General features: G+C 47.9%; 42 non-coding genes across 42 annotated transcripts; 33 read left to right on the top strand and 9 right to left on the bottom strand.

The window, feature by feature from the left end:
• The first annotated feature begins 118 nt into the window (after positions 1-118).
• trnaq-uug (transfer RNA glutamine (anticodon UUG)) lies at positions 119-190 on the top strand. Its single transcript has one exon. It is a non-coding gene; the product is annotated as a tRNA-Gln (tRNA).
• Positions 191-1,045: 855 nt separating this feature from the next.
• Positions 1,046-1,118, bottom strand: trnaa-agc (transfer RNA alanine (anticodon AGC)). Its single transcript has one exon. It is a non-coding gene; the product is annotated as a tRNA-Ala (tRNA).
• A 936-nt stretch (positions 1,119-2,054) lies between these two features.
• On the top strand, positions 2,055-2,126 carry trnap-ugg (transfer RNA proline (anticodon UGG)). The gene has a single exon. It is a non-coding gene; the product is annotated as a tRNA-Pro (tRNA).
• Positions 2,127-2,223: 97 nt separating this feature from the next.
• trnai-aau (transfer RNA isoleucine (anticodon AAU)) lies at positions 2,224-2,297 on the top strand. Its single transcript has one exon. It is a non-coding gene; the product is annotated as a tRNA-Ile (tRNA).
• A 106-nt stretch (positions 2,298-2,403) lies between these two features.
• Positions 2,404-2,476, top strand: trnaf-gaa (transfer RNA phenylalanine (anticodon GAA)). The gene has a single exon. It is a non-coding gene; the product is annotated as a tRNA-Phe (tRNA).
• Positions 2,477-3,506: 1,030 nt separating this feature from the next.
• trnaa-agc (transfer RNA alanine (anticodon AGC)) lies at positions 3,507-3,579 on the bottom strand. The gene has a single exon. It is a non-coding gene; the product is annotated as a tRNA-Ala (tRNA).
• Positions 3,580-4,515: 936 nt separating this feature from the next.
• trnap-ugg (transfer RNA proline (anticodon UGG)) lies at positions 4,516-4,587 on the top strand. The gene has a single exon. It is a non-coding gene; the product is annotated as a tRNA-Pro (tRNA).
• Positions 4,588-4,684: 97 nt separating this feature from the next.
• On the top strand, positions 4,685-4,758 carry trnai-aau (transfer RNA isoleucine (anticodon AAU)). Its single transcript has one exon. It is a non-coding gene; the product is annotated as a tRNA-Ile (tRNA).
• A 106-nt stretch (positions 4,759-4,864) lies between these two features.
• Positions 4,865-4,937, top strand: trnaf-gaa (transfer RNA phenylalanine (anticodon GAA)). Its single transcript has one exon. It is a non-coding gene; the product is annotated as a tRNA-Phe (tRNA).
• A 135-nt stretch (positions 4,938-5,072) lies between these two features.
• Positions 5,073-5,144, top strand: trnaq-uug (transfer RNA glutamine (anticodon UUG)). The gene has a single exon. It is a non-coding gene; the product is annotated as a tRNA-Gln (tRNA).
• An 857-nt stretch (positions 5,145-6,001) lies between these two features.
• On the bottom strand, positions 6,002-6,074 carry trnaa-agc (transfer RNA alanine (anticodon AGC)). Its single transcript has one exon. It is a non-coding gene; the product is annotated as a tRNA-Ala (tRNA).
• A 936-nt stretch (positions 6,075-7,010) lies between these two features.
• On the top strand, positions 7,011-7,082 carry trnap-ugg (transfer RNA proline (anticodon UGG)). The gene has a single exon. It is a non-coding gene; the product is annotated as a tRNA-Pro (tRNA).
• Positions 7,083-7,179: 97 nt separating this feature from the next.
• Positions 7,180-7,253, top strand: trnai-aau (transfer RNA isoleucine (anticodon AAU)). The gene has a single exon. It is a non-coding gene; the product is annotated as a tRNA-Ile (tRNA).
• A 106-nt stretch (positions 7,254-7,359) lies between these two features.
• trnaf-gaa (transfer RNA phenylalanine (anticodon GAA)) lies at positions 7,360-7,432 on the top strand. The gene has a single exon. It is a non-coding gene; the product is annotated as a tRNA-Phe (tRNA).
• Positions 7,433-7,567: 135 nt separating this feature from the next.
• Positions 7,568-7,639, top strand: trnaq-uug (transfer RNA glutamine (anticodon UUG)). The gene has a single exon. It is a non-coding gene; the product is annotated as a tRNA-Gln (tRNA).
• Positions 7,640-8,496: 857 nt separating this feature from the next.
• On the bottom strand, positions 8,497-8,569 carry trnaa-agc (transfer RNA alanine (anticodon AGC)). The gene has a single exon. It is a non-coding gene; the product is annotated as a tRNA-Ala (tRNA).
• A 936-nt stretch (positions 8,570-9,505) lies between these two features.
• On the top strand, positions 9,506-9,577 carry trnap-ugg (transfer RNA proline (anticodon UGG)). Its single transcript has one exon. It is a non-coding gene; the product is annotated as a tRNA-Pro (tRNA).
• A 90-nt stretch (positions 9,578-9,667) lies between these two features.
• trnai-aau (transfer RNA isoleucine (anticodon AAU)) lies at positions 9,668-9,741 on the top strand. Its single transcript has one exon. It is a non-coding gene; the product is annotated as a tRNA-Ile (tRNA).
• Positions 9,742-9,847: 106 nt separating this feature from the next.
• On the top strand, positions 9,848-9,920 carry trnaf-gaa (transfer RNA phenylalanine (anticodon GAA)). The gene has a single exon. It is a non-coding gene; the product is annotated as a tRNA-Phe (tRNA).
• A 135-nt stretch (positions 9,921-10,055) lies between these two features.
• Positions 10,056-10,127, top strand: trnaq-uug (transfer RNA glutamine (anticodon UUG)). The gene has a single exon. It is a non-coding gene; the product is annotated as a tRNA-Gln (tRNA).
• Positions 10,128-10,982: 855 nt separating this feature from the next.
• Positions 10,983-11,055, bottom strand: trnaa-agc (transfer RNA alanine (anticodon AGC)). Its single transcript has one exon. It is a non-coding gene; the product is annotated as a tRNA-Ala (tRNA).
• A 936-nt stretch (positions 11,056-11,991) lies between these two features.
• trnap-ugg (transfer RNA proline (anticodon UGG)) lies at positions 11,992-12,063 on the top strand. The gene has a single exon. It is a non-coding gene; the product is annotated as a tRNA-Pro (tRNA).
• A 97-nt stretch (positions 12,064-12,160) lies between these two features.
• On the top strand, positions 12,161-12,234 carry trnai-aau (transfer RNA isoleucine (anticodon AAU)). Its single transcript has one exon. It is a non-coding gene; the product is annotated as a tRNA-Ile (tRNA).
• Positions 12,235-12,340: 106 nt separating this feature from the next.
• Positions 12,341-12,413, top strand: trnaf-gaa (transfer RNA phenylalanine (anticodon GAA)). The gene has a single exon. It is a non-coding gene; the product is annotated as a tRNA-Phe (tRNA).
• A 1,030-nt stretch (positions 12,414-13,443) lies between these two features.
• Positions 13,444-13,516, bottom strand: trnaa-agc (transfer RNA alanine (anticodon AGC)). Its single transcript has one exon. It is a non-coding gene; the product is annotated as a tRNA-Ala (tRNA).
• A 936-nt stretch (positions 13,517-14,452) lies between these two features.
• Positions 14,453-14,524, top strand: trnap-ugg (transfer RNA proline (anticodon UGG)). Its single transcript has one exon. It is a non-coding gene; the product is annotated as a tRNA-Pro (tRNA).
• A 97-nt stretch (positions 14,525-14,621) lies between these two features.
• Positions 14,622-14,695, top strand: trnai-aau (transfer RNA isoleucine (anticodon AAU)). The gene has a single exon. It is a non-coding gene; the product is annotated as a tRNA-Ile (tRNA).
• Positions 14,696-14,801: 106 nt separating this feature from the next.
• On the top strand, positions 14,802-14,874 carry trnaf-gaa (transfer RNA phenylalanine (anticodon GAA)). The gene has a single exon. It is a non-coding gene; the product is annotated as a tRNA-Phe (tRNA).
• A 135-nt stretch (positions 14,875-15,009) lies between these two features.
• Positions 15,010-15,081, top strand: trnaq-uug (transfer RNA glutamine (anticodon UUG)). Its single transcript has one exon. It is a non-coding gene; the product is annotated as a tRNA-Gln (tRNA).
• An 857-nt stretch (positions 15,082-15,938) lies between these two features.
• trnaa-agc (transfer RNA alanine (anticodon AGC)) lies at positions 15,939-16,011 on the bottom strand. The gene has a single exon. It is a non-coding gene; the product is annotated as a tRNA-Ala (tRNA).
• A 936-nt stretch (positions 16,012-16,947) lies between these two features.
• On the top strand, positions 16,948-17,019 carry trnap-ugg (transfer RNA proline (anticodon UGG)). The gene has a single exon. It is a non-coding gene; the product is annotated as a tRNA-Pro (tRNA).
• Positions 17,020-17,109: 90 nt separating this feature from the next.
• trnai-aau (transfer RNA isoleucine (anticodon AAU)) lies at positions 17,110-17,183 on the top strand. The gene has a single exon. It is a non-coding gene; the product is annotated as a tRNA-Ile (tRNA).
• Positions 17,184-17,289: 106 nt separating this feature from the next.
• trnaf-gaa (transfer RNA phenylalanine (anticodon GAA)) lies at positions 17,290-17,362 on the top strand. The gene has a single exon. It is a non-coding gene; the product is annotated as a tRNA-Phe (tRNA).
• Positions 17,363-17,497: 135 nt separating this feature from the next.
• trnaq-uug (transfer RNA glutamine (anticodon UUG)) lies at positions 17,498-17,569 on the top strand. Its single transcript has one exon. It is a non-coding gene; the product is annotated as a tRNA-Gln (tRNA).
• Positions 17,570-18,424: 855 nt separating this feature from the next.
• trnaa-agc (transfer RNA alanine (anticodon AGC)) lies at positions 18,425-18,497 on the bottom strand. Its single transcript has one exon. It is a non-coding gene; the product is annotated as a tRNA-Ala (tRNA).
• A 936-nt stretch (positions 18,498-19,433) lies between these two features.
• trnap-ugg (transfer RNA proline (anticodon UGG)) lies at positions 19,434-19,505 on the top strand. Its single transcript has one exon. It is a non-coding gene; the product is annotated as a tRNA-Pro (tRNA).
• Positions 19,506-19,602: 97 nt separating this feature from the next.
• On the top strand, positions 19,603-19,676 carry trnai-aau (transfer RNA isoleucine (anticodon AAU)). Its single transcript has one exon. It is a non-coding gene; the product is annotated as a tRNA-Ile (tRNA).
• Positions 19,677-19,782: 106 nt separating this feature from the next.
• Positions 19,783-19,855, top strand: trnaf-gaa (transfer RNA phenylalanine (anticodon GAA)). Its single transcript has one exon. It is a non-coding gene; the product is annotated as a tRNA-Phe (tRNA).
• Positions 19,856-20,885: 1,030 nt separating this feature from the next.
• Positions 20,886-20,958, bottom strand: trnaa-agc (transfer RNA alanine (anticodon AGC)). Its single transcript has one exon. It is a non-coding gene; the product is annotated as a tRNA-Ala (tRNA).
• A 936-nt stretch (positions 20,959-21,894) lies between these two features.
• trnap-ugg (transfer RNA proline (anticodon UGG)) lies at positions 21,895-21,966 on the top strand. Its single transcript has one exon. It is a non-coding gene; the product is annotated as a tRNA-Pro (tRNA).
• Positions 21,967-22,063: 97 nt separating this feature from the next.
• Positions 22,064-22,137, top strand: trnai-aau (transfer RNA isoleucine (anticodon AAU)). The gene has a single exon. It is a non-coding gene; the product is annotated as a tRNA-Ile (tRNA).
• Positions 22,138-22,243: 106 nt separating this feature from the next.
• On the top strand, positions 22,244-22,316 carry trnaf-gaa (transfer RNA phenylalanine (anticodon GAA)). The gene has a single exon. It is a non-coding gene; the product is annotated as a tRNA-Phe (tRNA).
• The last annotated feature ends 49 nt before the right edge of the window (positions 22,317-22,365 follow it).

Raw genomic sequence — 22,365 nt, 5'->3', positions numbered from 1 at the left:
CCGTTTTTTGAGGCGGGCCAGTGACCAAAAATCACTGGGTTCCAACTTCTCTGTATAACTGCTTCCCCACTGCCACGGAGCTATCTGTTTCCCAGTTGGCCACCAAACAAGCAGTTTCGGTTCCATGGTGTAATGGTCAGCACTCTGGGCTTTGAATCCAGCGATCTGAGTTCGAATCTCGGTGGAACCTGTGTGCTTTCTTGCCGCAGGAAAAGATAAAAACAGCACTAGGTTGTCACTGGTGACAGTCTTTGTGGCCCTGTGAGCAACGGCTGCTCCAGGTAAGGTTTCATGGTGTAATGGTTAGCACTCTCAATCCAGTGATCCGAGTTCAAATCGCGGTGGGACCACTTTTTGCAACCAATTTGCGCAGGACCATGTCTGAAATACTTTTTGGCAGCTTTGAGTCCAAAAAAATTAACTAACGTAGAGACTGTGGCAGCATTGCATCGATGCCCAGTCGGTCTCTTTAGGGCACTGGTTCTCAAACCTGTCCTGGAGGCACCCCTGCCCTGCACAGTTTGATTGTCTGCCTTATTAGACACACCCAAATAAGGTCTTGCGGTCTCTATAAAAGAGTTGATGATTTGAAACAGGTGTGATAGATGAGGGAAACATTCAAAATGTGTAGGGCAGGGGTGCCTCCAGGACAGGTTTGAAAACCACTGCTTTAGGGAACTGTGTGTAAAATGGCAATGTTTTGCAACCAATTTGCACAGGACCATGTCTGAAATACTTTTTGGCAGCTGTGAGCCCCAAAAAAAGCTAACGTGGGAGTGTCGCAGCATTGCGTCAGTGCTCAGTTGGTCTCTAGGGCAATGGTTTTCAAACCTTTCCTGGAGGCAACCCTGTCCTGAACATTTCGTATGTCTCCCTTATTAGACACACCCAAATCAGGTCTTGCAGTCTCTATTAATGAGCTGATGATTTGAAACTGGTGTGTTAGATGAGGGGAAATGCAAAATGTGCAGGGCAGGGATGCCTCCAGGAAAGGGTTGAAAACCACTGATTTAGGGATGTGTGAGTAAAAGGGCAGGAGCCAACTTGGAGAATGCGGGCATCGATCCCGCTACCTCTCGCATGCTAAGCGAGCGCTCTACCATTTGAGCTAATTCCCCTGGCCTTTCAAGAATGACGAGCATAGCTGCGAATGACCGGCTTGATGCAAAGAGGCCGTCCCTCCTCTGGGCTTGCACCTTTGCACTGGCCGCGATTGTGTTGTCGAATTAACAAAGAGATTTAGCTTTTGTGTTAAAGGACCTTCTCGGTCTTGTTACGCCAGTATGCATGTGCGGATTCTTGTATTATGCAGACCACCTTGCATCACTCGGGTCACGCAGACAACTTCTCACCTCTTTTTCTCACACTGACTTAAAGAATAAGGAAGCGGTTCTCCATTCCAGTCCTCGCTCCCCAAAGGTCTGCATATTTTGCATGTCTCTCTTTGTTAGCACACCTGATTTGGATAATCAGCTCATTAGAAGTGAGCTCCTTGCGATTGACATGGTCCCTACACAGTGTTCATTGCTCCCCACTCCCTGAGCAGGGGAAATCCGTCGAAGTTTACTTCACTTTGGAACATTGGTTCACGGATTTGCGCTGCGCAACGTCTTCACACATGGACAAGTGTGACATCATATACCTCTGTATACCTCTGTACACCTCTGTGTTAGTCACTTTGAACTGAACGTACACATACGCTCTGAACTTGAATCACGGAGGGATGTCATGTGATGTCCACTTCTCAGGGTACTTACGTTTGAATGGAACAAATGTCTGAAGCTATACGAGAAACATACAAAATCTGAAGAGCAGGGGGCTCGAGGACTGGAATTGAGAACCGCTGGTCTAAGTGACATTTGACAGTTTCAGCTGTCCTCCCTAACATCCCTCTACATGTTAGATACAGCCACATTTTTAGGTCAGTTAAGAGGCCAACTTGCGTTCGTTAGCCTTTAACACTGTCTCGAGGTCTTTGATTGCTTCCACGTTAGTTCATGTTCCTTCTTTTATTGATGCTGCACTAGCTCTTTTTTCTCGGCCAAGCACAGGAAGGCTCGTTGGTCTAGGGGTATGATTCTCGCTTTGGGTGCGAGAGGTCCCGGGTTCAAATCCCGGACGAGTCCTTGGTCGGGATAAAACGTGAAGCTTTGTTGTCTCATTGCGTTCACTAACATTGAGGCAGTTTTTTATTCAATCGGGTAGAGACAGATGGCTAAGGGAGGCCGGTTAGCTCAGATGGTTAGAGCGTGGTGCTAATAACGCCAAGGTCGCGGGTTCGATCCCCGTACTGGCCAGCTGTTTTTATTGTTTGGGGGCTCATCTCTGCTCTGCTATTCTCCTGTGACAAAGAGTAGGGTGATCTCACTGAAATCCCTGCTTGCTAAGCAGGAGCTTGTTGTGGCCGAAATAGCTCAGTTGGGAGAGCGTTAGACTGAAGTTCTAAAGGTCCCTTGTTCGATCCCGGGTTTCGGCAAAATCTCCCACTCTTTTCCGTTTTTTGAGGCGGGCCAGTGACCAAAAATCACTGGGTTCCAACTTCTCTGTATAACTGCTTCCCCACTGCCACGGAGCTATCTGTTTCCCAGTTGGCCACCAAACAAGCAGTTTCGGTTCCATGGTGTAATGGTCAGAATCTCGGTGGAACCTGTGTGATTTCTTGCCGCAGGAAAAGATAAAAACAGCACTAGGTTGTCACTGGTGACAGTCTTTGTGGCCCTGTGAGCAACGGCTGCTCCAGGTAAGGTTTCATGGTGTAATGGTTAGCACTCTGAATCCAGTGATCCGAGTTCAAATCGCGGTGGGACCACTTTTTGCAACCAATTTGCGCAGGACCATGTCTGAAATACTTTTTGGCAGCTTTGAGTCCAAAAAAATTAACTAACGTAGAGACTGTGGCAGCATTGCATCGATGCCCAGTCGGTCTCTTTAGGGCACTGGTTCTCAAACCTGTCCTGGAGGCACCCCTGCCCTGCACAGTTTGATTGTCTGCCTTATTAGACACACCCAAATAAGGTCTTGCGGTCTCTATAAAAGAGTTGATGATTTGAAACAGGTGTGATAGATGAGGGAAACATTCAAAATGTGTAGGGCAGGGGTGCCTCCAGGACAGGTTTGAAAACCACTGCTTTAGGGAACTGTGTGTAAAATGGCAATGTTTTGCAACCAATTTGCACAGGACCATGTCTGAAATACTTTTTGGCAGCTGTGAGCCCCAAAAAAAGCTAACGTGGGAGTGTCGCAGCATTGCGTCAGTGCTCAGTCGGTCTCTTTAGGGCAATGGTTTTCAAACCTTTCCTGGAGGCAACCCTGTCCTGAACATTTCGTATGTCTCCCTTATTAGACACACCCAAATCAGGTCTTGCAGTCTCTATTAATGAGCTGATGATTTGAAACTGGTGTGTTAGATGAGGGGAAATGCAAAATGTGCAGGGCAGGGATGCCTCCAGGAAAGGGTTGAAAACCACTGATTTAGGGATGTGTGAGTAAAAGGGCAGGAGCCAACTTGGAGAATGCGGGCATCGATCCCGCTACCTCTCGCATGCTAAGCGAGCGCTCTACCATTTGAGCTAATTCCCCTGGCCTTTCAAGAATGACAAGCATAGCTGCGAATGACCGGCTTGATGCAAAGAGGCCGTCCCTCCTCTGGGCTTGCACCTTTGCACTGGCCGCGATTGTGTTGTCGAATTAACAAAGAGATTTAGCTTTTGTGTTAAAGGACCTTCTCGGTCTTGTTACGCCAGTATGCATGTGCGGATTCTTGTATTATGCAGACCACCTTGCATCACTCGGGTCACGCAGACAACTTCTCACCTCTTTTTCTCACACTGACTTAAAGAATAAGGAAGCGGTTCTCCATTCCAGTCCTCGCTCCCCAAAGGTCTGCATATTTTGCATGTCTCTCTTTGTTAGCACACCTGATTTGGATAATCAGCTCATTAGAAGTGAGCTCCTTGCGATTGACATGGTCCCTACACAGTGTTCATTGCTCCCCACTCCCTGAGCAGGGGAAATCCGTCGAAGTTTACTTCACTTTGGAACATTGGTTCACGGATTTGCGCTGCGCAACGTCTTCACACATGGACAAGTGTGACATCATATACCTCTGTATACCTCTGTACACCTCTGTGTTAGTCACTTTGAACTGAACGTACACATACGCTCTGAACTTGAATCACGGAGGGATGTCATGTGATGTCCACTTCTCAGGGCACTTACGTTTGAATGGAACAAATGTCTGAAGCTATACGAGAAACATACAAAATCTGAAGAGCAGGGGGCTCGAGGACTGGAATTGAGAACCGCTGGTCTAAGTGACATCTGACAGTTTCAGCTGTCCTCCCTAACATCCCTCTACATGTTAGATACAGCCACATTTTTAGGTCAGTTAAGAGGCCAACTTGCGTTCGTTAGCCTTTAACACTGTCTCGAGGTCTTTGATTGCTTCCACGTTAGTTCATGTTCCTTCTTTTATTGATGCTGCACTAGCTCTTTTTTCTCGGCCCAGCACAGGAAGGCTCGTTGGTCTAGGGGTATGATTCTCGCTTTGGGTGCAAGAGGTGCCGGGTTCAAATCCCGGACGAGCCCTTGGTCGGGATAAAACGTGAAGCTTTGTTGTCTCATTGCGTTCACTAACATTGAGGCAGTTTTTTATTCAATCGGGTAGAGACAGAGGGCTAAGGGAGGCCGGTTAGCTCAGATGGTTAGAGCGTGGTGCTAATAACGCCAAGGTCGCGGGTTCGATCCCCGTACTGGCCAGCTGTTTTTATTGTCTGGGGGCTCATCTCTGCTCTGCTCTTCTCCTGTGACAAAGAGTAGGGTGATCTCACTGAAATCCCTGCTTGCTAAGCAGGAGCTTGTAGTGGCCGAAATAGCTCAGTTGGGAGAGCGTTAGACTGAAGATCTAAAGGTCCCTGGTTCGATCCCGGGTTTCGGCAAAATCTCCCACTCTTTTCCGTTTTTTGAGGCGGGCCAGTGACCAAAAATCACTGGGTTCCAACTTCTCTGTATAACTGCTTCCCCACTGCCACGGAGCTATCTGTTTCCCAGTTGGCCACCAAACAAGCAGTTTCGGTTCCATGGTGTAATGGTCAGCACTCTGGGCTTTGAATCCAGCGATCTGAGTTCGAATCTCGGTGGAACCTGTGTGCTTTCTTGCCGCAGGAAAAGATAAAAACAGCACTAGGTTGTCACTGGTGACAGTCTTTGTGGCCCTGTGAGCAACGGCTGCTCCAGGTAAGGTTTCATGGTGTAATGGTTAGCACTCTGAATCCAGTGATCCGAGTTCAAATCGCGGTGGGACCACTTTTTGCAACCAATTTGCGCAGGACCATGTCTGAAATACTTTTTGGCAGCTTTGAGTCCAAAAAAATTAACTAACGTAGAGACTGTGGCAGCATTGCATCGATGCCCAGTCGGTCTCTTTAGGGCACTGGTTCTCAAACCTGTCCTGGAGGCACCCCTGCCCTGCACAGTTTGATTGTCTGCCTTATTAGACACACCCAAATAAGGTCTTGCGGTCTCTATAAAAGAGTTGATGATTTGAAACAGGTGTGATAGATGAGGGAAACGTTCAAAATGTGTAGGGCAGGGGTGCCTCCAGGACAGGTTTGAAAACCACTGCTTTAGGGAACTGTGTGTAAAATGGCAATGTTTTGCAACCAATTTGCACAGGACCATGTCTGAAATACTTTTTGGCAGCTGTGAGCCCCAAAAAAAGCTAACGTGGGAGTGTCGCAGCATTGCGTCAGTGCTCAGTCGGTCTCTTTAGGGCAATGGTTTTCAAACCTTTCCTGGAGGCAACCCTGTCCTGAACATTTCGTATGTCTCCCTTATTAGACACACCCAAATCAGGTCTTGCAGTCTCTATTAATGAGCTGATGATTTGAAACTGGTGTGTTAGATGAGGGGAAATGCAAAATGTGCAGGGCAGGGATGCCTCCAGGAAAGGGTTGAAAACCACTGATTTAGGGATGTGTGAGTAAAAGGGCAGGAGCCAACTTGGAGAATGCGGGCATCGATCCCGCTACCTCTCGCATGCTAAGCGAGCGCTCTACCATTTGAGCTAATTCCCCTGGCCTTTCAAGAATGACGAGCATAGCTGCGAATGACCGGCTTGATGCAAAGAGGCCGTCCCTCCTCTGGGCTTGCACCTTTGCACTGGCCGCGATTGTGTTGTCGAATTAACAAAGAGATTTAGCTTTTGTGTTAAAGGACCTTCTCGGTCTTGTTACGCCAGTATGCATGTGCGGATTCTTGTATTATGCAGACCACCTTGCATCACTCGGGTCACGCAGACAACTTCTCACCTCTTTTTCTCACACTGACTTAAAGAATAAGGAAGCGGTTCTCCATTCCAGTCCTCGCTCCCCAAAGGTCTGCATATTTTGCATGTCTCTCTTTGTTAGCACACCTGATTTGGATAATCAGCTCATTAGAAGTGAGCTCCTTGCGATTGACATGGTCCCTACACAGTGTTCATTGCTCCCCACTCCCTGAGCAGGGGAAATCCGTCGAAGTTTACTTCACTTTGGAACATTGGTTCACGGATTTGCGCTGCGCAACGTCTTCACACATGGACAAGTGTGACATCATATACCTCTGTATACCTCTGTACACCTCTGTGTTAGTCACTTTGAACTGAACGTACACATACGCTCTGAACTTGAATCACGGAGGGATGTCATGTGATGTCCACTTCTCAGGGTACTTACGTTTGAATGGAACAAATGTCTGAAGCTATACGAGAAACATACAAAATCTGAAGAGCAGGGGGCTCGAGGACTGGAATTGAGAACCGCTGGTCTAAGTGACATTTGACAGTTTCAGCTGTCCTCCCTAACATCCCTCTACATGTTAGATACAGCCACATTTTTAGGTCAGTTAAGAGGCCAACTTGCGTTCGTTAGCCTTTAACACTGTCTCGAGGTCTTTGATTGCTTCCACGTTAGTTCATGTTCCTTCTTTTATTGATGCTGCACTAGCTCTTTTTTCTCGGCCCAGCACAGGAAGGCTCGTTGGTCTAGGGGTATGATTCTCGCTTTGGGTGCGAGAGGTCCCGGGTTCAAATCCCGGACGAGCCCTTGGTCGGGATAAAACGTGAAGCTTTGTTGTCTCATTGCGTTCACTAACATTGAGGCAGTTTTTTATTCAATCGGGTAGAGTCAGACAGCTAAGGGAGGCCGGTTAGCTCAGATGGTTAGAGCGTGGTGCAAATAACGCCAAGGTCGCGGGTTCGATCCCCGTACTGGCCAGCTGTTTTTATTGTCTGGGGGCTCATCTCTGCTCTGCTCTTCTCCTGTGACAAAGAGTAGGGTGATCTCACTGAAATCCCTGCTTGCTAAGCAGGAGCTTGTTGTGGCCGAAATAGCTCAGTTGGGAGAGCGTTAGACTGAAGATCTAAAGGTCCCTGGTTCTATCCCGGGTTTCGGCAAAATCTCCCACTCTTTTCCGTTTTTTGAGGCGGGCCAGTGACCAAAAATCACTGGGTTCCAACTTCTCTGTATAACTGCTTCCCCACTGCCACGGAGCTATCTGTTTCCCAGTTGGCCACCAAACAAGCAGTTTCGGTTCCATGGTGTAATGGTCAGCACTCTGGGCTTTGAATCCAGCGATCTGAGTTCGAATCTCGGTGGAACCTGTGTGCTTTCTTGCCGCAGGAAAAGATAAAAACAGCACTAGGTTGTCACTGGTGACAGTCTTTGTGGCCCTGTGAGCAACGGCTGCTCCAGGTAAGGTTTCATGGTGTAATGGTTAGCACTCTGAATCCAGTGATCCGAGTTTAAATCGTGGTGGGACCACTTTTTGCAACCAATTTGCGCAGGACCATGTCTGAAATACTTTTTGGCAGCTTTGAGTCCAAAAAAATTAACTAACGTAGAGACTGTGGCAGCATTGCATCGATGCCCAGTCGGTCTCTTTAGGGCACTGGTTCTCAAACCTGTCCTGGAGGCACCCCTGCCCTGCACAGTTTGATTGTCTGCCTTATTAGACACACCCAAATAAGGTCTTGCGGTCTCTATAAAAGAGTTGATGATTTGAAACAGGTGTGATAGATGAGGGAAACATTCAAAATGTGTAGGGCAGGGGTGCCTCCAGGACAGGTTTGAAAACCACTGCTTTAGGGAACTGTGTGTAAAATGGCAATGTTTTGCAACCAATTTGCACAGGACCATGTCTGAAATACTTTTTGGCAGCTGTGAGCCCCAAAAAAAGCTAACGTGGGAGTGTCGCAGCATTGCGTCAGTGCTCAGTCGGTCTCTTTAGGGCAATGGTTTTCAAACCTTTCCTGGAGGCAACCCTGTCCTGAACATTTCGTATGTCTCCCTTATTAGACACACCCAAATCAGGTCTTGCAGTCTCTATTAATGAGCTGATGATTTGAAACTGGTGTGTTAGATGAGGGGAAATGCAAAATGTGCAGGGCAGGGATGCCTCCAGGAAAGGGTTGAAAACCACTGATTTAGGGATGTGTGAGTAAAAGGGCAGGAGCCAACTTGGAGAATGCGGGCATCGATCCCGCTACCTCTCGCATGCTAAGCGAGCGCTCTACCATTTGAGCTAATTCCCCTGGCCTTTCAAGAATGACGAGCATAGCTGCGAATGACCGGCTTGATGCAAAGAGGCCGTCCCTCCTCTGGGCTTGCACCTTTGCACTGGCCGCGATTGTGTTGTCGAATTAACAAAGAGATTTAGCTTTTGTGTTAAAGGACCTTCTCGGTCTTGTTACGCCAGTATGCATGTGCGGATTCTTGTATTATGCAGACCACCTTGCATCACTCGGGTCACGCAGACAACTTCTCACCTCTTTTTCTCACACTGACTTAAAGAATAAGGAAGCGGTTCTCCATTCCAGTCCTCGCTCCCCAAAGGTCTGCATATTTTGCATGTCTCTCTTTGTTAGCACACCTGATTTGGATAATCAGCTCATTAGAAGTGAGCTCCTTGCGATTGACATGGTCCCTACACAGTGTTCATTGCTCCCCACTCCCTGAGCAGGGGAAATCCGTCGAAGTTTACTTCACTTTGGAACATTGGTTCACGGATTTGCGCTGCGCAACGTCTTCACACATGGACAAGTGTGACATCATATACCTCTGTATACCTCTGTACACCTCTGTGTTAGTCACTTTGAACTGAACGTACACATACGCTCTGAACTTGAATCACGGAGGGATGTCATGTGATGTCCACTTCTCAGGGCACTTACGTTTGAATGGAACAAATGTCTGAAGCTATACGAGAAACATACAAAATCTGAAGAGCAGGGGGCTCGAGGACTGGAATTGAGAACCGCTGGTCTAAGTGACATCTGACAGTTTCAGCTGTCCTCCCTAACATCCCTCTACATGTTAGATACAGCCACATTTTTAGGTCAGTTAAGAGGCCAACTTGCGTTCGTTAGCCTTTAACACTGTCTCGAGGTCTTTGATTGCTTCCACGTTAGTTCATGTTCCTTCTTTTATTGATGCTGCACTAGCTCTTTTTTCTCGGCCCAGCACAGGAAGGCTCGTTGGTCTAGGGGTATGATTCTCGCTTTGGGTGCGAGAGGTCCCGGGTTCAAGTCCCGGACGAGCCCTTGGTCGGGATAAAACGTGAAGCTTTGTTGTCTCATTGCGTTCACTAACATTGAGGCAGTTTTTTATTCAATCGACAGATGGCTAAGGGAGGCCGGTTAGCTCAGATGGTTAGAGCGTGGTGCTAATAACGCCAAGGTCGCGGGTTCGATCCCCGTACTGGCCAGCTGTTTTTATTGTCTGGGGGCTCATCTCTGCTCTGCTCTTCTCCTGTGACAAAGAGTAGGGTGATCTCACTGAAATCCCTGCTTGCTAAGCAGGAGCTTGTTGTGGCCGAAATAGCTCAGTTGGGAGAGCGTTAGACTGAAGATCTAAAGGTCCCTGGTTCGATCCCGGGTTTCGGCAAAATCTCCCACTCTTTTCCGTTTTTTGAGGCGGGCCAGTGACCAAAAATCACTGGGTTCCAACTTCTCTGTATAACTGCTTCCCCACTGCCACGGAGCTATCTGTTTCCCAGTTGGCCACCAAACAAGCAGTTTCGGTTCCATGGTGTAATGGTCAGCACTCTGGGCTTTGAATCCAGCGATCTGAGTTCGAATCTCGGTGGAACCTGTGTGCTTTCTTGCCGCAGGAAAAGATAAAAACAGCACTAGGTTGTCACTGGTGACAGTCTTTGTGGCCCTGTGAGCAACGGCTGCTCCAGGTAAGGTTTCATGGTGTAATGGTTAGCACTCTGAATCCAGTGATCCGAGTTCAAATCGCGGTGGGACCACTTTTTGCAACCAATTTGCGCAGGACCATGTCTGAAATACTTTTTGGCAGCTTTGAGTCCAAAAAAATTAACTAACGTAGAGACTGTGGCAGCATTGCATCGATGCCCAGTCGGTCTCTTTAGGGCACTGGTTCTCAAACCTGTCCTGGAGGCACCCCTGCCCTGCACAGTTTGATTGTCTGCATTATTATACACACCCAAATAAGGTCTTGCGGTCTCTATAAAAGAGTTGATGATTTGAAACAGGTGTGATAGATGAGGGAAACATTCAAAATGTGTAGGGCAGGGGTGCCTCCAGGACAGGTTTGAAAACCACTGCTTTAGGGAACTGTGTGTAAAATGGCAATGTTTTGCAACCAATTTGCACAGGACCATGTCTGAAATACTTTTTGGCAGCTGTGAGCCCCAAAAAAAGCTAACGTGGGAGTGTCGCAGCATTGCGTCAGTGCTCAGTTGGTCTCTAGGGCAATGGTTTTCAAACCTTTCCTGGAGGCAACCCTGTCCTGAACATTTCGTATGTCTCCCTTATTAGACACACCCAAATCAGGTCTTGCAGTCTCTATTAATGAGCTGATGATTTGAAACTGGTGTGTTAGATGAGGGGAAATGCAAAATGTGCAGGGCAGGGATGCCTCCAGGAAAGGGTTGAAAACCACTGATTTAGGGATGTGTGAGTAAAAGGGCAGGAGCCAACTTGGAGAATGCGGGCATCGATCCCGCTACCTCTCGCATGCTAAGCGAGCGCTCTACCATTTGAGCTAATTCCCCTGGCCTTTCAAGAATGACGAGCATAGCTGCGAATGACCGGCTTGATGCAAAGAGGCCGTCCCTCCTCTGGGCTTGCACCTTTGCACTGGCCGCGATTGTGTTGTCGAATTAACAAAGAGATTTAGCTTTTGTGTTAAAGGACCTTCTCGGTCTTGTTACGCCAGTATGCATGTGCGGATTCTTGTATTATGCAGACCACCTTGCATCACTAGGGTCACGCAGACAACTTCTCACCTCTTTTTCTCACACTGACTTAAAGAATAAGGAAGCGGTTCTCCATTCCAGTCCTCGCTCCCCAAAGGTCTGCATATTTTGCATGTCTCTCTTTGTTAGCACACCTGATTTGGATAATCAGCTCATTAGAAGTGAGCTCCTTGCGATTGACATGGTCCCTACACAGTGTTCATTGCTCCCCACTCCCTGAGCAGGGGAAATCCGTCGAAGTTTACTTCACTTTGGAACATTGGTTCACGGATTTGCGCTGCGCAACGTCTTCACACATGGACAAGTGTGACATCATATACCTCTGTATACCTCTGTACACCTCTGTGTTAGTCACTTTGAACTGAACGTACACATACGCTCTGAACTTGAATCACGGAGGGATGTCATGTGATGTCCACTTCTCAGGGTACTTACGTTTGAATGGAACAAATGTCTGAAGCTATACGAGAAACATACAAAATCTGAAGAGCAGGGGGCTCGAGGACTGGAATTGAGAACCGCTGGTCTAAGTGACATTTGACAGTTTCAGCTGTCCTCCCTAACATCCCTCTACATGTTAGATACAGCCACATTTTTAGGTCAGTTAAGAGGCCAACTTGCGTTCGTTAGCCTTTAACACTGTCTCGAGGTCTTTGATTGCTTCCACGTTAGTTCATGTTCCTTCTTTTATTGATGCTGCACTAGCTCTTTTTTCTCGGCCAAGCACAGGAAGGCTCGTTGGTCTAGGGGTATGATTCTCGCTTTGGGTGCGAGAGGTCCCGGGTTCAAATCCCGGACGAGTCCTTGGTCGGGATAAAACGTGAAGCTTTGTTGTCTCATTGCGTTCACTAACATTGAGGCAGTTTTTTATTCAATCGGGTAGAGACAGATGGCTAAGGGAGGCCGGTTAGCTCAGATGGTTAGAGCGTGGTGCTAATAACGCCAAGGTCGCGGGTTCGATCCCCGTACTGGCCAGCTGTTTTTATTGTCTGGGGGCTCATCTCTGCTCTGCTATTCTCCTGTGACAAAGAGTAGGGTGATCTCACTGAAATCCCTGCTTGCTAAGCAGGAGCTTGTTGTGGCCGAAATAGCTCAGTTGGGAGAGCGTTAGACTGAAGTTCTAAAGGTCCCTTGTTCGATCCCGGGTTTCGGCAAAATCTCCCACTCTTTTCCGTTTTTTGAGGCGGGCCAGTGACCAAAAATCACTGGGTTCCAACTTCTCTGTATAACTGCTTCCCCACTGCCACGGAGCTATCTGTTTCCCAGTTGGCCACCAAACAAGCAGTTTCGGTTCCATGGTGTAATGGTCAGAATCTCGGTGGAACCTGTGTGATTTCTTGCCGCAGGAAAAGATAAAAACAGCACTAGGTTGTCACTGGTGACAGTCTTTGTGGCCCTGTGAGCAACGGCTGCTCCAGGTAAGGTTTCATGGTGTAATGGTTAGCACTCTGAATCCAGTGATCCGAGTTCAAATCGCGGTGGGACCACTTTTTGCAACCAATTTGCGCAGGACCATGTCTGAAATACTTTTTGGCAGCTTTGAGTCCAAAAAAATTAACTAACGTAGAGACTGTGGCAGCATTGCATCGATGCCCAGTCGGTCTCTTTAGGGCACTGGTTCTCAAACCTGTCCTGGAGGCACCCCTGCCCTGCACAGTTTGATTGTCTGCCTTATTAGACACACCCAAATAAGGTCTTGCGGTCTCTATAAAAGAGTTGATGATTTGAAACAGGTGTGATAGATGAGGGAAACATTCAAAATGTGTAGGGCAGGGGTGCCTCCAGGACAGGTTTGAAAACCACTGCTTTAGGGAACTGTGTGTAAAATGGCAATGTTTTGCAACCAATTTGCACAGGACCATGTCTGAAATACTTTTTGGCAGCTGTGAGCCCCAAAAAAAGCTAACGTGGGAGTGTCGCAGCATTGCGTCAGTGCTCAGTCGGTCTCTTTAGGGCAATGGTTTTCAAACCTTTCCTGGAGGCAACCCTGTCCTGAACATTTCGTATGTCTCCCTTATTAGACACACCCAAATCAGGTCTTGCAGTCTCTATTAATGAGCTGATGATTTGAAACTGGTGTGTTAGATGAGGGGAAATGCAAAATGTGCAGGGCAGGGATGCCTCCAGGAAAGGGTTGAAAACCACTGATTTAGGGATGTGTGAGTAAAAGGGCAGGAGCCAACTTGGAGAATGCGGGCATCGATCCCGCTACCTCTCGCATGCTAAGCGAGCGCTCTACCATTTGAGCTAATTCCCCTGGCCTTTCAAGAATGACGAGCATAGCTGCGAATGACCGGCTTGATGCAAAGAGGCCGTCCCTCCTCTGGGCTTGCACCTTTGCACTGGCCGCGATTGTGTTGTCGAATTAACAAAGAGATTTAGCTTTTGTGTTAAAGGACCTTCTCGGTCTTGTTACGCCAGTATGCATGTGCGGATTCTTGTATTATGCAGACCACCTTGCATCACTCGGGTCACGCAGACAACTTCTCACCTCTTTTTCTCACACTGACTTAAAGAATAAGGAAGCGGTTCTCCATTCCAGTCCTCGCTCCCCAAAGGTCTGCATATTTTGCATGTCTCTCTTTGTTAGCACACCTGATTTGGATAATCAGCTCATTAGAAGTGAGCTCCTTGCGATTGACATGGTCCCTACACAGTGTTCATTGCTCCCCACTCCCTGAGCAGGGGAAATCCGTCGAAGTTTACTTCACTTTGGAACATTGGTTCACGGATTTGCGCTGCGCAACGTCTTCACACATGGACAAGTGTGACATCATATACCTCTGTATACCTCTGTACACCTCTGTGTTAGTCACTTTGAACTGAACGTACACATACGCTCTGAACTTGAATCACGGAGGGATGTCATGTGATGTCCACTTCTCAGGGTACTTACGTTTGAATGGAACAAATGTCTGAAGCTATACGAGAAACATACAAAATCTGAAGAGCAGGGGGCTCGAGGACTGGAATTGAGAACCGCTGGTCTAAGTGACATTTGACAGTTTCAGCTGTCCTCCCTAACATCCCTCTACATGTTAGATACAGCCACATTTTTAGGTCAGTTAAGAGGCCAACTTGCGTTCGTTAGCCTTTAACACTGTCTCGAGGTCTTTGATTGCTTCCACGTTAGTTCATGTTCCTTCTTTTATTGATGCTGCACTAGCTCTTTTTTCTCGGCCCAGCACAGGAAGGCTCGTTGGTCTAGGGGTATGATTCTCGCTTTGGGTGCGAGAGGTCCCGGGTTCAAATCCCGGACGAGCCCTTGGTCGGGATAAAACGTGAAGCTTTGTTGTCTCATTGCGTTCACTAACATTGAGGCAGTTTTTTATTCAATCGGGTAGAGTCAGACAGCTAAGGGAGGCCGGTTAGCTCAGATGGTTAGAGCGTGGTGCAAATAACGCCAAGGTCGCGGGTTCGATCCCCGTACTGGCCAGCTGTTTTTATTGTCTGGGGGCTCATCTCTGCTCTGCTCTTCTCCTGTGACAAAGAGTAGGGTGATCTCACTGAAATCCCTGCTTGCTAAGCAGGAGCTTGTTGTGGCCGAAATAGCTCAGTTGGGAGAGCGTTAGACTGAAGATCTAAAGGTCCCTGGTTCTATCCCGGGTTTCGGCAAAATCTCCCACTCTTTTCCGTTTTTTGAGGCGGGCCAGTGACCAAAAATCACTGGGTTCCAACTTCTCTGTATAACTGCTTCCCCACTGCCACGGAGCTATCTGTTTCCCAGTTGGCCACCAAACAAGCAGTTTCGGTTCCATGGTGTAATGGTCAGCACTCTGGGCTTTGAATCCAGCGATCTGAGTTCGAATCTCGGTGGAACCTGTGTGCTTTCTTGCCGCAGGAAAAGATAAAAACAGCACTAGGTTGTCACTGGTGACAGTCTTTGTGGCCCTGTGAGCAACGGCTGCTCCAGGTAAGGTTTCATGGTGTAATGGTTAGCACTCTGAATCCAGTGATCCGAGTTTAAATCGTGGTGGGACCACTTTTTGCAACCAATTTGCGCAGGACCATGTCTGAAATACTTTTTGGCAGCTTTGAGTCCAAAAAAATTAACTAACGTAGAGACTGTGGCAGCATTGCATCGATGCCCAGTCGGTCTCTTTAGGGCACTGGTTCTCAAACCTGTCCTGGAGGCACCCCTGCCCTGCACAGTTTGATTGTCTGCCTTATTAGACACACCCAAATAAGGTCTTGCGGTCTCTATAAAAGAGTTGATGATTTGAAACAGGTGTGATAGATGAGGGAAACATTCAAAATGTGTAGGGCAGGGGTGCCTCCAGGACAGGTTTGAAAACCACTGCTTTAGGGAACTGTGTGTAAAATGGCAATGTTTTGCAACCAATTTGCACAGGACCATGTCTGAAATACTTTTTGGCAGCTGTGAGCCCCAAAAAAAGCTAACGTGGGAGTGTCGCAGCATTGCGTCAGTGCTCAGTCGGTCTCTTTAGGGCAATGGTTTTCAAACCTTTCCTGGAGGCAACCCTGTCCTGAACATTTCGTATGTCTCCCTTATTAGACACACCCAAATCAGGTCTTGCAGTCTCTATTAATGAGCTGATGATTTGAAACTGGTGTGTTAGATGAGGGGAAATGCAAAATGTGCAGGGCAGGGATGCCTCCAGGAAAGGGTTGAAAACCACTGATTTAGGGATGTGTGAGTAAAAGGGCAGGAGCCAACTTGGAGAATGCGGGCATCGATCCCGCTACCTCTCGCATGCTAAGCGAGCGCTCTACCATTTGAGCTAATTCCCCTGGCCTTTCAAGAATGACGAGCATAGCTGCGAATGACCGGCTTGATGCAAAGAGGCCGTCCCTCCTCTGGGCTTGCACCTTTGCACTGGCCGCGATTGTGTTGTCGAATTAACAAAGAGATTTAGCTTTTGTGTTAAAGGACCTTCTCGGTCTTGTTACGCCAGTATGCATGTGCGGATTCTTGTATTATGCAGACCACCTTGCATCACTCGGGTCACGCAGACAACTTCTCACCTCTTTTTCTCACACTGACTTAAAGAATAAGGAAGCGGTTCTCCATTCCAGTCCTCGCTCCCCAAAGGTCTGCATATTTTGCATGTCTCTCTTTGTTAGCACACCTGATTTGGATAATCAGCTCATTAGAAGTGAGCTCCTTGCGATTGACATGGTCCCTACACAGTGTTCATTGCTCCCCACTCCCTGAGCAGGGGAAATCCGTCGAAGTTTACTTCACTTTGGAACATTGGTTCACGGATTTGCGCTGCGCAACGTCTTCACACATGGACAAGTGTGACATCATATACCTCTGTATACCTCTGTACACCTCTGTGTTAGTCACTTTGAACTGAACGTACACATACGCTCTGAACTTGAATCACGGAGGGATGTCATGTGATGTCCACTTCTCAGGGCACTTACGTTTGAATGGAACAAATGTCTGAAGCTATACGAGAAACATACAAAATCTGAAGAGCAGGGGGCTCGAGGACTGGAATTGAGAACCGCTGGTCTAAGTGACATCTGACAGTTTCAGCTGTCCTCCCTAACATCCCTCTACATGTTAGATACAGCCACATTTTTAGGTCAGTTAAGAGGCCAACTTGCGTTCGTTAGCCTTTAACACTGTCTCGAGGTCTTTGATTGCTTCCACGTTAGTTCATGTTCCTTCTTTTATTGATGCTGCACTAGCTCTTTTTTCTCGGCCCAGCACAGGAAGGCTCGTTGGTCTAGGGGTATGATTCTCGCTTTGGGTGCGAGAGGTCCCGGGTTCAAGTCCCGGACGAGCCCTTGGTCGGGATAAAACGTGAAGCTTTGTTGTCTCATTGCGTTCACTAACATTGAGGCAGTTTTTTATTCAATCGACAGATGGCTAAGGGAGGCCGGTTAGCTCAGATGGTTAGAGCGTGGTGCTAATAACGCCAAGGTCGCGGGTTCGATCCCCGTACTGGCCAGCTGTTTTTATTGTCTGGGGGCTCATCTCTGCTCTGCTCTTCTCCTGTGACAAAGAGTAGGGTGATCTCACTGAAATCCCTGCTTGCTAAGCAGGAGCTTGTTGTGGCCGAAATAGCTCAGTTGGGAGAGCGTTAGACTGAAGATCTAAAGGTCCCTGGTTCGATCCCGGGTTTCGGCAAAATCTCCCACTCTTTTCCGTTTTTTGAGGCGGGCCAGTGACCAAAAATCACTGGGTTCCAACTTCTCTGTATAACTGCTTCCCCACTGCCACGGAGCTATCTGTTTCCCAGTTGGCCACCAAACAAGCAGTTTCGGTTCCATGGTGTAATGGTCAGCACTCTGGGCTTTGAATCCAGCGATCTGAGTTCGAATCTCGGTGGAACCTGTGTGCTTTCTTGCCGCAGGAAAAGATAAAAACAGCACTAGGTTGTCACTGGTGACAGTCTTTGTGGCCCTGTGAGCAACGGCTGCTCCAGGTAAGGTTTCATGGTGTAATGGTTAGCACTCTGAATCCAGTGATCCGAGTTCAAATCGCGGTGGGACCACTTTTTGCAACCAATTTGCGCAGGACCATGTCTGAAATACTTTTTGGCAGCTTTGAGTCCAAAAAAATTAACTAACGTAGAGACTGTGGCAGCATTGCATCGATGCCCAGTCGGTCTCTTTAGGGCACTGGTTCTCAAACCTGTCCTGGAGGCACCCCTGCCCTGCACAGTTTGATTGTCTGCATTATTATACACACCCAAATAAGGTCTTGCGGTCTCTATAAAAGAGTTGATGATTTGAAACAGGTGTGATAGATGAGGGAAACATTCAAAATGTGTAGGGCAGGGGTGCCTCCAGGACAGGTTTGAAAACCACTGCTTTAGGGAACTGTGTGTAAAATGGCAATGTTTTGCAACCAATTTGCACAGGACCATGTCTGAAATACTTTTTGGCAGCTGTGAGCCCCAAAAAAAGCTAACGTGGGAGTGTCGCAGCATTGCGTCAGTGCTCAGTTGGTCTCTAGGGCAATGGTTTTCAAACCTTTCCTGGAGGCAACCCTGTCCTGAACATTTCGTATGTCTCCCTTATTAGACACACCCAAATCAGGTCTTGCAGTCTCTATTAATGAGCTGATGATTTGAAACTGGTGTGTTAGATGAGGGGAAATGCAAAATGTGCAGGGCAGGGATGCCTCCAGGAAAGGGTTGAAAACCACTGATTTAGGGATGTGTGAGTAAAAGGGCAGGAGCCAACTTGGAGAATGCGGGCATCGATCCCGCTACCTCTCGCATGCTAAGCGAGCGCTCTACCATTTGAGCTAATTCCCCTGGCCTTTCAAGAATGACGAGCATAGCTGCGAATGACCGGCTTGATGCAAAGAGGCCGTCCCTCCTCTGGGCTTGCACCTTTGCACTGGCCGCGATTGTGTTGTCGAATTAACAAAGAGATTTAGCTTTTGTGTTAAAGGACCTTCTCGGTCTTGTTACGCCAGTATGCATGTGCGGATTCTTGTATTATGCAGACCACCTTGCATCACTCGGGTCACGCAGACAACTTCTCACCTCTTTTTCTCACACTGACTTAAAGAATAAGGAAGCGGTTCTCCATTCCAGTCCTCGCTCCCCAAAGGTCTGCATATTTTGCATGTCTCTCTTTGTTAGCACACCTGATTTGGATAATCAGCTCATTAGAAGTGAGCTCCTTGCGATTGACATGGTCCCTACACAGTGTTCATTGCTCCCCACTCCCTGAGCAGGGGAAATCCGTCGAAGTTTACTTCACTTTGGAACATTGGTTCACGGATTTGCGCTGCGCAACGTCTTCACACATGGACAAGTGTGACATCATATACCTCTGTATACCTCTGTACACCTCTGTGTTAGTCACTTTGAACTGAACGTACACATACGCTCTGAACTTGAATCACGGAGGGATGTCATGTGATGTCCACTTCTCAGGGTACTTACGTTTGAATGGAACAAATGTCTGAAGCTATACGAGAAACATACAAAATCTGAAGAGCAGGGGGCTCGAGGACTGGAATTGAGAACCGCTGGTCTAAGTGACATTTGACAGTTTCAGCTGTCCTCCCTAACATCCCTCTACATGTTAGATACAGCCACATTTTTAGGTCAGTTAAGAGGCCAACTTGCGTTCGTTAGCCTTTAACACTGTCTCGAGGTCTTTGATTGCTTCCACGTTAGTTCATGTTCCTTCTTTTATTGATGCTGCACTAGCTCTTTTTTCTCGGCCAAGCACAGGAAGGCTCGTTGGTCTAGGGGTATGATTCTCGCTTTGGGTGCGAGAGGTCCCGGGTTCAAATCCCGGACGAGTCCTTGGTCGGGATAAAACGTGAAGCTTTGTTGTCTCATTGCGTTCACTAACATTGAGGCAGTTTTTTATTCAATCGGGTAGAGACAGATGGCTAAGGGAGGCCGGTTAGCTCAGATGGTTAGAGCGTGGTGCTAATAACGCCAAGGTCGCGGGTTCGATCCCCGTACTGGCCAGCTGTTTTTATTGTCTGGGGGCTCATCTCTGCTCTGCTATTCTCCTGTGACAAAGAGTAGGGTGATCTCACTGAAATCCCTGCTTGCTAAGCAGGAGCTTGTTGTGGCCGAAATAGCTCAGTTGGGAGAGCGTTAGACTGAAGTTCTAAAGGTCCCTTGTTCGATCCCGGGTTTCGGCAAAATCTCCCACTCTTTTCCGTTTTTTGAGGCGGGCCAGTGACCAAAAATCACTGGGTTCCAACTTCTCTGTATAACTGCTTCCCCACTGCCACGGAGCTATCTGTTTCCCAGTTGGCCACCAAACAAGCAGTTTCGGTTCCATGGTGTAATGGTCAGAATCTCGGTGGAACCTGTGTGATTTCTTGCCGCAGGAAAAGATAAAAACAGCACTAGGTTGTCACTGGTGACAGTCTTTGTGGCCCTGTGAGCAACGGCTGCTCCAGGTAAGGTTTCATGGTGTAATGGTTAGCACTCTGAATCCAGTGATCCGAGTTCAAATCGCGGTGGGACCACTTTTTGCAACCAATTTGCGCAGGACCATGTCTGAAATACTTTTTGGCAGCTTTGAGTCCAAAAAAATTAACTAACGTAGAGACTGTGGCAGCATTGCATCGATGCCCAGTCGGTCTCTTTAGGGCACTGGTTCTCAAACCTGTCCTGGAGGCACCCCTGCCCTGCACAGTTTGATTGTCTGCCTTATTAGACACACCCAAATAAGGTCTTGCGGTCTCTATAAAAGAGTTGATGATTTGAAACAGGTGTGATAGATGAGGGAAACATTCAAAATGTGTAGGGCAGGGGTGCCTCCAGGACAGGTTTGAAAACCACTGCTTTAGGGAACTGTGTGTAAAATGGCAATGTTTTGCAACCAATTTGCACAGGACCATGTCTGAAATACTTTTTGGCAGCTGTGAGCCCCAAAAAAAGCTAACGTGGGAGTGTCGCAGCATTGCGTCAGTGCTCAGTCGGTCTCTTTAGGGCAATGGTTTTCAAACCTTTCCTGGAGGCAACCCTGTCCTTGACATTTCGTATGTCTCCCTTATTAGACACACCCAAATCAGGTCTTGCAGTCTCTATTAATGAGCTGATGATTTGAAACTGGTGTGTTAGATGAGGGGAAATGCAAAATGTGCAGGGCAGGGATGCCTCCAGGAAAGGGTTGAAAACCACTGATTTAGGGATGTGTGAGTAAAAGGGCAGGAGCCAACTTGGAGAATGCGGGCATCGATCCCGCTACCTCTCGCATGCTAAGCGAGCGCTCTACCATTTGAGCTAATTCCCCTGGCCTTTCAAGAATGACGAGCATAGCTGCGAATGACCGGCTTGATGCAAAGAGGCCGTCCCTCCTCTGGGCTTGCACCTTTGCACTGGCCGCGATTGTGTTGTCGAATTAACAAAGAGATTTAGCTTTTGTGTTAAAGGACCTTCTCGGTCTTGTTACGCCAGTATGCATGTGCGGATTCTTGTATTATGCAGACCACCTTGCATCACTCGGGTCACGCAGACAACTTCTCACCTCTTTTTCTCACACTGACTTAAAGAATAAGGAAGCGGTTCTCCATTCCAGTCCTCGCTCCCCAAAGGTCTGCATATTTTGCATGTCTCTCTTTGTTAGCACACCTGATTTGGATAATCAGCTCATTAGAAGTGAGCTCCTTGCGATTGACATGGTCCCTACACAGTGTTCATTGCTCCCCACTCCCTGAGCAGGGGAAATCCGTCGAAGTTTACTTCACTTTGGAACATTGGTTCACGGATTTGCGCTGCGCAACGTCTTCACACATGGACAAGTGTGACATCATATACCTCTGTATACCTCTGTACACCTCTGTGTTAGTCACTTTGAACTGAACGTACACATACGCTCTGAACTTGAATCACGGAGGGATGTCATGTGATGTCCACTTCTCAGGGCACTTACGTTTGAATGGAACAAATGTCTGAAGCTATACGAGAAACATACAAAATCTGAAGAGCAGGGGGCTCGAGGACTGGAATTGAGAACCGCTGGTCTAAGTGACATCTGACAGTTTCAGCTGTCCTCCCTAACATCCCTCTACATGTTAGATACAGCCACATTTTTAGGTCAGTTAAGAGGCCAACTTGCGTTCGTTAGCCTTTAACACTGTCTCGAGGTCTTTGATTGCTTCCACGTTAGTTCATGTTCCTTCTTTTATTGATGCTGCACTAGCTCTTTTTTCTCGGCCCAGCACAGGAAGGCTTGTTGGTCTAGGGGTATGATTCTCGCTTTGGGTGCAAGAGGTGCCGGGTTCAAATCCCGGACGAGCCCTTGGTCGGGATAAAACGTGAAGCTTTGTTGTCTCATTGCGTTCACTAACATTGAGGCAGTTTTTTATTCAATCGGGTAGAGACAGATGGCTAAGGGAGGCCGGTTAGCTCAGATGGTTAGAGCGTGGTGCTAATAACGCCAAGGTCGCGGGTTCGATCCCCGTACTGGCCAGCTGTTTTTATTGTCTGGGGGCTCATCTCTGCTCTGCTCTTCTCCTGTGACAAAGAGTAGGGTGATCTCACTGAAATCCCTGCTTGCTAAGCAGGAGCTTGTAGTGGCCGAAATAGCTCAGTTGGGAGAGCGTTAGACTGAAGATCTAAAGGTCCCTGGTTCGATTCCGGGTTTCGGCAAAATCTCCCACTCTTTTCCGTTTTTTGAGGCGGGCCAGTGACCAAAAAT

The sequence above is a fragment of the Carassius gibelio genome, chromosome B10 (genome assembly GCF_023724105.1).
Source record: "Carassius gibelio isolate Cgi1373 ecotype wild population from Czech Republic chromosome B10, carGib1.2-hapl.c, whole genome shotgun sequence".
In the NCBI taxonomy this organism is placed as follows: Eukaryota; Metazoa; Chordata; class Actinopteri; order Cypriniformes; family Cyprinidae; genus Carassius; species Carassius gibelio.
The sequence above is the reverse complement of the archived record's forward strand: the minus strand, read 5'-3'. Positions and strand labels throughout refer to the sequence as shown.